The following is a 9904-nucleotide window of genomic DNA, read 5'->3' on the forward strand; positions in this document are numbered from 1 at the left end:
TTCTGCTCCCTCTTATTGGTGTTTTTAATGACAACTGCCAGGTAGTATGGGAAACACGCAGTTGCTCCCACCCAGATGTATGTCCATTTTATGACATTCTAATGATCCAGTTGCAAGTACATTAAGGTGGGTGCGTGTGTAGATAAATATATTGGATACATATATTTATATATGGCCCATATCTGGACAAGGGCTTGAGATGGTGCAAGACCTTAAAATTACACACAAACAAAATGGGCTCTTTGCCCAGTGATATTCTTTTCTTAATCCTTCTCCTTTTGTTGGTTTTTCTCAGTTGTCTGGTAATACTTGGTGACCAGTTCATCTTTAGGACTGAAGGGCAGGGCTGATTGGTATCCGCATTGATGTAGGGTATTTCCTCTGCCCTGGAGCATAAGCAGTGGGCAGGGCGGTGGGGAGTGGTCCATATGTCGCCTACCATCCTTCTGAGGGGTGTTGTCTCCCGTGGAGGGTCCTCTCCTGCTTCCATGCCTGCTCAGGCCTCTGGAGCAGCTTTCTCTCAGGCAGGCTTCAGCTGTGTTTTCCTCTGCCCCCATTTGTGCCTCTTTGCAATCCGCCCTTCTTCTATCTTCTAAAAGCAAATAAAAATCCCTGGACAGTTGATGCCCCCCCCAACCCCCCACTCCAGCCATCGTGTCCTCAGCCCTTCGATGGATTTGCTTCCTTTTCTCTTTCCTCACTGTGCTTTTGGTGGTGTTTGAGGCACTAGGGGTGGTAGAGACATGTTCTCAGCCTGCCATCTTGAACTGGAAGTCTGTGTAGTGGTTTAAGTGTTTCTAACTCCATCCAACTCTGCACATATGGGGTCCTTTGGGGCTGGCAAGTATTCACACTGGACGCCCAGAACTTGCACAGGAAGGAAAAAGGGAGATATTTGTAACTTATGTCTTTTAATCTTCTTGTGAAGTCTACATGGGCCTGTTGACTTCCAAGCCAGTCTCTCAGACCTAGTGGCTGTTTGGGGGAGGAAGGTGGCCCTTCTGTTTCCCTAAGAACTCCAGAGCCTTCAAACTCTCGGGGAGCAGAAGTGAGTGAGTACGAGATGTGTGAACAGGGGAGGAGAGCCAGAGGGACAGACCACAGGCTTGGTGGGATACTTGAAAGAGTGAAAATCCAGGGTGTATCTATTAGAGTGAAGGTCATCTTGGCGGGGGGGGGGGGGGGGGGGGGGGAGGGGGGCAGAGTGGGAGCACAGCCTTCAGTCACTCTCACTTTGCACTCACAGAGCTCTTCTGACAGTCCAGGCCCTGTGGGAAGCTTTTCACACAAGCTGTTGGGAGGCTCCAGGTTCAGAGTGTTTGAGTGAATTCTCTGTGATCACACAGCTGGTGAAGGATATGTCTGGATTTGAACTCAGATCCATACAGGGCCCAGGCTCCTAACCACTGAGCTACATGACTCCCACCTGCCCCCAGGCTGACCAGAGCAGGGTCCCGAAGATCTCTCATGGGTCACTTGGGCTGAGCTGTCCACACCTCAGATGTTGCAGTTGGGTCTGAAAGGACAAAGACAAGGAAGCAGAGGGCTCTGGCGCCCTCTGGCGGAGATAGAAGACTCTGCAGAGATGTGGTGGAGGAGTGGGCGGGGCCTGGGCCTGGGATCCTAGTAGGTCCAAGGAATGAATGCTTGAATTAGGGTCCTTGTTGCTCTATATAACAGCAGGGCTTTACCTCCCCTACTCCTTAGTAAAGAGCCCCCAATATTTACCTGTGTGCATCATCTATTGGAATAAAGACATAGGCTCTGTGTCTAACTTCTGGCTAGTGCAACATAAGCAGAAATAAAGTGTGCAATATAAGGAATTATCTTTAAAAGATGGGAGCGTGACCTGCTTTGTTCCTTCCTCCATCCTTCTTTCTGGAATGCAGATATAATGGCTGGAGCTCAAGCAGACATCTGGGACCAGGAGTGGAAACAGCCCATTGGAAAGGACAGAGTAAAAAAATAAGAGGGGGTCTAGTGGTTGAATGCAGTTGCCCTATCAGCCTTGGATGCCAACACTTTATTTGAGGGAGACAGAGATACACTTCTACTTTATTTAAACCACTGTTGTTTTGAAAAAAAATTTATTTATTTGGCTGCACCAAGTCTTAGTTGTGGCATGCGGGATCTTTAGTTGCGGCATGCGGATCTAGTTCCCTGATCAGGGATCAAACCCGGGCCCCCTGCATTGGGACCACCGAGTATTAACCACTGGACCACCAGGGAAGTTCCTTTAAACCACTGTTATTTGGGGTTTTCTGTACTTTAGCCAAACTTTTTTCTTTTCACTTAAAAAAAATTATGCTTGTTCATGCCAGAACAAAAGTAAAAAACATTATCAAAATTTGACTGAGTGCACCGTAAGCCATGAAATAAATTCACTTATAAGCCATTTATTTATGAATAAATTGATTTTTTTTTTTTCGGTACGCAGGCCTCTCACTGTTGTGGCCTCTCCCGCTGCGGAGCACAGGCTCCCAACGCGCAGGCCCAGAGGCCGTGGCTCACGGGCCCAGCCGCTCTGCAGCATGTGGGATCTTCCCGGACCGGGGCACGAACCCGTGTCCCCTGCATCAGCAGGCGGACTCTAAACCACTGCGCCACCAGGGAAGCCCGGATTTTTGAATTGAATTTAATTTCATATTCAAGATTTTATATTTCAAGTATTGCCACTAAAAAAATATATATTGTTTGGTATCTTTACTCATGTTTTTTCCCAATTCTGAAGCGTTCTGTTATTTTAGGATCTGCCATTCTTAGGACAGATTTTGATCTGATATGTTTAATTATGATGAGGTGGAATTTTTAAGGCTCCTTCATGTCTTTCAATGGTTTGATAGATAGCTCATTTCTCTGAAGAATAGTTCATGACCTGGATGTACTACAGTTTATTTATCCATTCACCTACTGAAGGGCATTCTGGTTGCTTTTAAGTTTTGGCAATTATGAATAAAACTACTATAGACATCTGTGTGCAGGTTTTTGTATGAGCATAAGTTTTCAACTCAGTTGGATAAATACCAAGGGGTACAATTGCTGGATTGTATGGTAAGTATATGCTTTGTTTTATAAGAAAATTGCCAGACTGTCTTCCAAAGTGGCTGTACCATTTTGCATTCTCACCAGTAACGAATGAGAGTTCCTGTTGTTCCACCTGTTTGCCAGCACCTGGTGTTGTCAGTGTTCTGGATTTCGGCCATTTTAATAGGTGTGTAGTGGTATCTCATTGTTTGTTTGTTTGTTTGTTTGTTTGTTTGGCGGAGCCACGTGGCTTTTGGGATCTTAGTTCCCTGACCAGGGATCGAACCCCGGGCCCACAGCAGTGAAAGCGTGGAGTCCTAACGACTGGACCACCAGGGAATTCCCATCATTGTTGTTTTAATTTGCATTTCTCTGATGACATTGACGAGGAGCATCTTTTCATGTGTTTATTTTCCATCTGTATATCTCTTTGGTGAGGTCTTATTTATTTTTTTGTAGCTGAAAAAGTTAGCCTTGGGCAAGTATCCTACTTCCCCATGACTTGATTCTCACATCTGGAATGAGGATAATAGTACCTACCTCACAAAGTGCTTGTGAAAGTTAAAAGTACGTATGACAGTGAGACCTACTGAAAAATTACCTAAGAATTTTTTATTTTAAAATTTATTTTAGCAGCTATCGACTAGGAAAACACTGAAGGGTAATGTTCCCTGACCAGGCAAAGCAGACAAGTCTTTGTCCTCCTTACCCCAAGGAAAGGTAAGCAAGTTCTATCTGTGCTGTTCTGAGACTTAGGCCTTGCATCAGTTTACTACTGTAGCTAACACACAACCACAGAATTCTCAGTGGCATCCAGCAATAAACACATAGATCTGAGCAGGTTGGCTCAGTTATGGCTGACTTTGGCTGGGCTTGGCCTATGGGTCTGGTTCAGGTCTGTTCCCCATGTCTCATCTTCTTTGAACTCCAGCAGGTTAGCTGGAGTACAGCCTTTGCTTGGCAATGGAAGAAATGCAAGAGAGCAAGGCCAAATATGCAAGTACACTTCAAGACTTTGTTTATGTTGTGTCCACTCACATCCATTGGCTGGAGTAAGTTACATGGCTAGGTCCAGAATCAAGGGGTGAAGGAATATGCTTTACCCACCATGGAGCTATGGGGTAGATGTGTATAGTCTATAGTGGACTGAAGGGTTGGGGGCTGGAAAGTTGCACTCACACAGGCCTAGAGTTGGGGGTGTCTCTGGGCCAACAAGTCTTATGTTGGTGTTGGAGGAGGAAGAAAAGGGATTTTGTTTTCGTCCAAAAAGGAAATGACCTAAGGTTAGGAGTGATGCAGGGGCTACAAAGAGGACAGAGTGATAGAGACCTAATCTCTCTGGGGCCTGAGGATTTCAGGGTAGAATGTCAGGAGACATCTGCTTTGGGCCACTGTGGCCTGGGATCCTGGGTCCATCCTGATTCAAGTTTTTACGTGACTTTTGATCTGCACATGTGGGTTTGCCCACAGGGTACAGAGGGCCTGGTCTGGCTGGATCCCCACCACTACAGATAGGCTGGGGCTGAGCTGAATTAAATTTGAGTTGTGAAACAAAGAAATGTGTTGTCACTTGGATCCAAGATTGCTTGGAGCAATTAACATCTGCCCCACACACCGAGTGCCTGGCACATAGTAGGCCCTCGATAAAATGGGCTCCGGTATCATGACAGTATCGCAGCCATGGCAGGGTCTTTCCTCCTCTGCTTCAGCGGGAGTGGGGGTGCTACTGAAATCCTGTGGGGGGGTGTGGGGGGAGGGAGAGTGGGAAAGGGGAGAGGGATTAGAAGCACTCCTCTAGCCTGAGGTTGGGGTCCCTGTGTTCCCCACAACTAGAGCCTGCTTCTTGGAGGGTTGTCCCCAGAGTAGCCAGGTGCAATGAGGGTGCTGGGAAGGTCCCAAAGGACCTGGAAAATCAGCACCTTTGTCTAGGTGCCCTGTCACGCTCCCCCACCCCAGGCTGGGCTTGTCTCCTTTCTTGTTGTTAGGAGGAACAGTGTGCAGAAAGCTCCCTTCCTCCTCTCTCAGACTCCCTAAAAAGGCCAAGTGGTGCCCAAAGAGAGGGGTATGGCTATGGCTGGTGAACAGGACCCCTCAGTTCCCACTTTGCTGGATAGGAGGCTCCCACAGGGCCCAAGGTCTCACTTCTGCTTGCTCAAGTCCCAGAGTCCCAGGCCTTGAGGGGGCCTTCCCCTGCCTGGGAGGTCTTTCTGGTCTTGGTGTTGTGCAAGGCCGGCAGCTTCCTCCCTGACCAGCCTCCTGGTTGGGCAGTAGGGCTGAGGCTTTGGGAAAAGAGGAAGCAGCGCCGAGGCTGGGTCTCCTCTGCAGGAGAGCCAGCAGCACCTCGAGCTCCTGGCCCTGCCCCCTCCATTCTTCTCTCCTGCAGTTTGCCAGCCTTGCAGCCATCTTCCCCTGTGGAGCAGGTACTCCCATCCCTGGGCCCCGAGGGCGAGCGGAGGCTTGGGAGCAGGGCTGGGCTGGGATTTGCTGGGGGACACCTGGGTGTCCAAGCCCAAGACATTAATCAAAGCTGCACTCATAATCCAAACCCCTGCACAACCCCAAACCACCTCCAACCCACATCCCAATCCCCATCCTAACCGTCACCTTGACTCCTGCCCTGCCCAGCCCCGGTACTTATTCCAACCTTACCTCACCCTCCATTGCATCCTATCCCCAGCCATTTAGTAACAATCATCTCCATCCAGCCCCGGGCCTGACTTGCACGCTCACCCAACACCATCACTCTCAACTCCGTGCCAACCCTAATTCTATTCCAGATCCCAGTCTAACCATTACCTTCACCCCTACCCAACTGCAGCCCGACCCTCACCTTCCCCTCATTTCACTTCATTTGTTACCACTTCATTCATCTGAGCGAAGGCCCCCAGCACCGCCCAGCATAGCTTGGGGGAACGGGCATCCAGGCTAAGAGCATTTACAGTCAGATTCAGGAATGAAATGTGAAACTTTTACTACCCATTTCAAAGCCAATAGACCTCATTTATGGATAATATGGCTTTCCAAGTTAAATGTTTGGCCTATGTTTGAGGCTTTTCACTATTACGAAGATAATGTACTCCCGGAATTGCCCATCTGTACCTGATTTCTGATCTGTGGAGTAGAGCACTCCAGCTGGCTGTGTCACCCCATTTCCCTCCTTCTCCAGCCTGAATAGGGAAGTTGGGGAGAAGCTCTGGTACTGGGAAATAGAAACTGAATCCTGCACCCAGGCACAGCTGCCTACAGTAAAACTGCCTCTGCCCTTTCTTCCCCAGGCCAAACTTGGCCTCTAGGATCAGAGGTCAGGGACTTGTGGCCCAGCCGGCCCTCCCAGATGTCCTGGGACACTTGCTCTCATATAGACTTTACCCACTCACTTGCTCTCACACAGGCAGCAAACATGGGTGCCCCCCATGTGCCATCCACCCCAACCCAGGGCTGATGCAGTATATACCAGTTCTGGGAGTGGGATTTTAAACTCTGTCTTCAGAGTGCCCAAGACTTGGAGATTGGAGGATGAACCCGGGAACTGTGCTCTCCCAGATGGTCATTGCCTATGGGCTGCAGTGCTCCCTGTCCCCAGTACAGCCACCCCCTCCCCCAGGACCTGCAATCATCCCTCTGCCCCCAGGAGGTGCTGGGTGTGGGTGCCCACCAAGACACCAGCTCAAACCAAGCCCTAGGGGTACCTGCCCCTCAACACCAGGCTTTAAACAAGGACAAGGAGCTCCCTTCCTGGGGTTCTTCTTGCCCTCTCTTTTTTCCAGGAAAGTTCTCTGGGCTGAGGGTGGTCTTTGGGGTGGAACAGGCTGAGCCAATAAGCTGGACTCTGGTGGGACTGACTTCTTGGGTATTGGGACTGGGCTAAGTATAGGTGACATCTACATGATGTGATTTGGGGTGGTTCTAGAAAGGGTCCTCTCAAAAACCCCTGCTCCATTCTGGGGTCAGTATGTCTAAAATCCCACCATTCCTCCTGTAGCTTCAGCACTGCCCCTTCCAGGGCCCCAAATGGGAACATCAGGGGAGCTGGGGACAGCATGAACATTGGTGACGCCCCAGCTGTAGAGGAGCTGACCTTGATGCCCAGTGTGGCTCTGGGCCCCAGGGCCACACATGCCACCAAACATGCCCAGTAGGCTGCTGCTCAGTCCAGCATCCAGGCCATAGCATCCAGGTCATGGGCCCCAGCCTGGGCCAGCATGAGCCTCTCCTGTGGCCAAGGACCAAGTGTGGAGGGTGTGGATACATCTTCCTGGGAGAGGAGCAGGAAAAGGACTGCCCAAAGAACTGAGGATGAGCCTCTGGGCCTCAGCAAATGACCAGACCTGTCTGCAGGAGCAGCCTAGCCAGGGACCCAAGTCAACTAAAGGACGGGGCTCTGCCTGTTCTTCCCTCAGTTTTGCCTTTACTGTGCTCCCTCTCTTCACACTTGGCTAGTCATCCTGACAGGCAATTCAGGCCCTATCCAGGCTCTGGGCATCTGTTCAGCCTCTCCCCAGGTGTGCCCCCTGGCAGCTACCAGAATCAGCTGGGCCCCACCCCTGAGACAGATAGGTTAGGGGCTGGGAGATGTCATGAGTTTCCTGTTCCCACTTCCAGCCTCCCCAGGCCCTTCCCGTCAATCTGTAGAGTCAGCATTTAGGACCAGGAAGGATTGCAAAGTTGGCAACATGGGTTTTTTATGTGTATGTTGTAAAATATACATAACCTAACCATTTTTTAAGTGTTTTAACCATTTTTTCAGTGTACATTTCAGTGACATTAAGTACATTCATAATACTGTGTAACCATCCTTACTGCCTATTTCCAGAACTTTTTCATCAGCCAAAATAGAGACTCTATACCTATTAAACATTAATTCCCCAGTCCCTCCTCTCTCCAGCCCCTGGTAACCTTTATTCCACTTTCTGTCTCTACGAGTTTGCCTGTTCTAGGTACCTCATATAAGTGGATGCATACCATATTTGCCCTTTTGTGCCTGGCTTATTTCACTTAGCATAATGTTTTTAAGGTTCGCCCATGTGTGTAGTATTTGTCAGAATTTCATTCCTTCCTATGGCTGAATACTATTCTGTTGTATGGATATACCACATTGATCTGTTGATGGACACTTGGGTTGCTTCTACTTTTTGGCTATTATGAATAACTCTGCTATGAACATGTGTGCAAGTATCTGTTTAAGCCCCTGTTTTCGATTCTTTTGGGTATATAACCAGGGGTGGAGTTGCTGGATCATATGGTAAGCTATGTCTGACTTTTTGAGGAAACACAAAACTGTTTTCCAGAGGGGCTGCACAATTTTACATTTCCACCAACAGTACCTGAAGCTTCCAATTTCTCCACAGCCTTGCCAACACTTGTTATTTTCTGGTTTTGTTTGTTTGTTTACAGTGTGAAGTGGTAGCCCATTGTGGTTTTGATTTGCATTTCCCTAATGACTAATGATGCTGAGCATCTTTTCATGGGTTTATTGGCCATTCGTATATCATCTTTGGAGAAATGTCTATACAAGTCTTTAGCTCATTTTTTTGAATTTGGGATGTTTGGTGGGGGGGGTTGTCTTTGAATTGTAGGAGTTCTTTATATATTCCAGATGTTAATCCCTTATCACCTATATGATTTGCACCTATTTTCTCCCATTCTGTGGGTTGACTTTTCTCTCTCTTGATAGTGCCCTTTGATGCAAAAAAGTTTTTCATTTTGATCAAATTCAATTTATCTATTTTTTCTTTTGTTGCTTGTGCTTTTGGTGTCATACTTAAGAAATTGTTGCCTGTTATTAGGTCATGAAGATTTTCACCCACTTTCTTCTAACAGTTTTATAGTTTCAGTTATATGTGTTTCTGGCATCTCTCCCCTTTGGATTCATATCTGTTGCACCTCTTAGAGCCCCCATCTCCACCAGGGGCACTCTATGGCGGAGGGCCTGCCTTCTTGTGCATGGTATACAGTAGGCATTTAACTCCGGTTTGTAGGATATATGTTGGGCAGGGTCCTTGTGACCCCTGTCACACCTAGACTTGCCCTGCCACCAACTCTAAACCACCAAGGACCACACCCTTCTCTTGCCCACTACTGCCGGGGGGCTCTGCACTGCTGCAGGACACATGTCCTCAGTCCCAGGTCCTGAGAAATGGGTGCTCACAGCTACCAAGGACAAGGCAAGCACAGAGGTGGCTCTGGAGTGGCTAAAGACCCCAAAGGGGAGGTTTCAGCTAGAAGCCACCTTGAAGACTGAATAAGATTTCAGCAGGCTAAGATCATTTGTGGTGAGGCCAGAGCTGGTCAGCTGGAGAGCTCATGGGCAGACAGGATTGGCCCCACAGTGGGAACTGGTTCCAGGGTGGCCCCAGGGGGAGCAGGAAATGGGGGCAGAGCTGGGAGTAGGAAAGGAAGAGCTTTCAGGGTTGTATGGGGAACCACATCTCACGGGCAATGGGGAGCCACAGAAGACTTTTGAGCAGGGGAGTGACTCTTAAAGGCTGCACTTTCGTAAGCGCTCAGTCAAGCCCCATTATGGTCTATAGCTGGTAAGACTGGTGGTAGGGAGACAAGTCTAAAGTAAGAAACCATCATTTTTGCTGGATGCCTTGGAGCAAGTCACTGGGCCTCTCTGGGCTCCAGTTCCTGGTGACTTGGGTGGCAGGGAGGGGGCAGGGAAGTGGGGGAAAGGAAGAAACAGCTGTTCATCCTTGAGGGGCCTGGGAAAGCAGAACTTAGGGCGGGGCCAAGAGACAGACAGAGGACTTTCTGGGGCATGCCACCAAGTGAGGGCATTCCTGGGTACAGCCTGAGCTGGGAACACGGGCTCCTGGCTTCCAGTGGCAGCTGCCCTGCCCTCTCACTGGGTTGGCCAGCATACCATGTGAGGAAACAG

The sequence above is a fragment of the Pseudorca crassidens genome, chromosome 15 (genome assembly GCF_039906515.1).
Source record: "Pseudorca crassidens isolate mPseCra1 chromosome 15, mPseCra1.hap1, whole genome shotgun sequence".
Lineage (NCBI taxonomy): Eukaryota > Metazoa > Chordata > Mammalia > Artiodactyla > Delphinidae > Pseudorca > Pseudorca crassidens.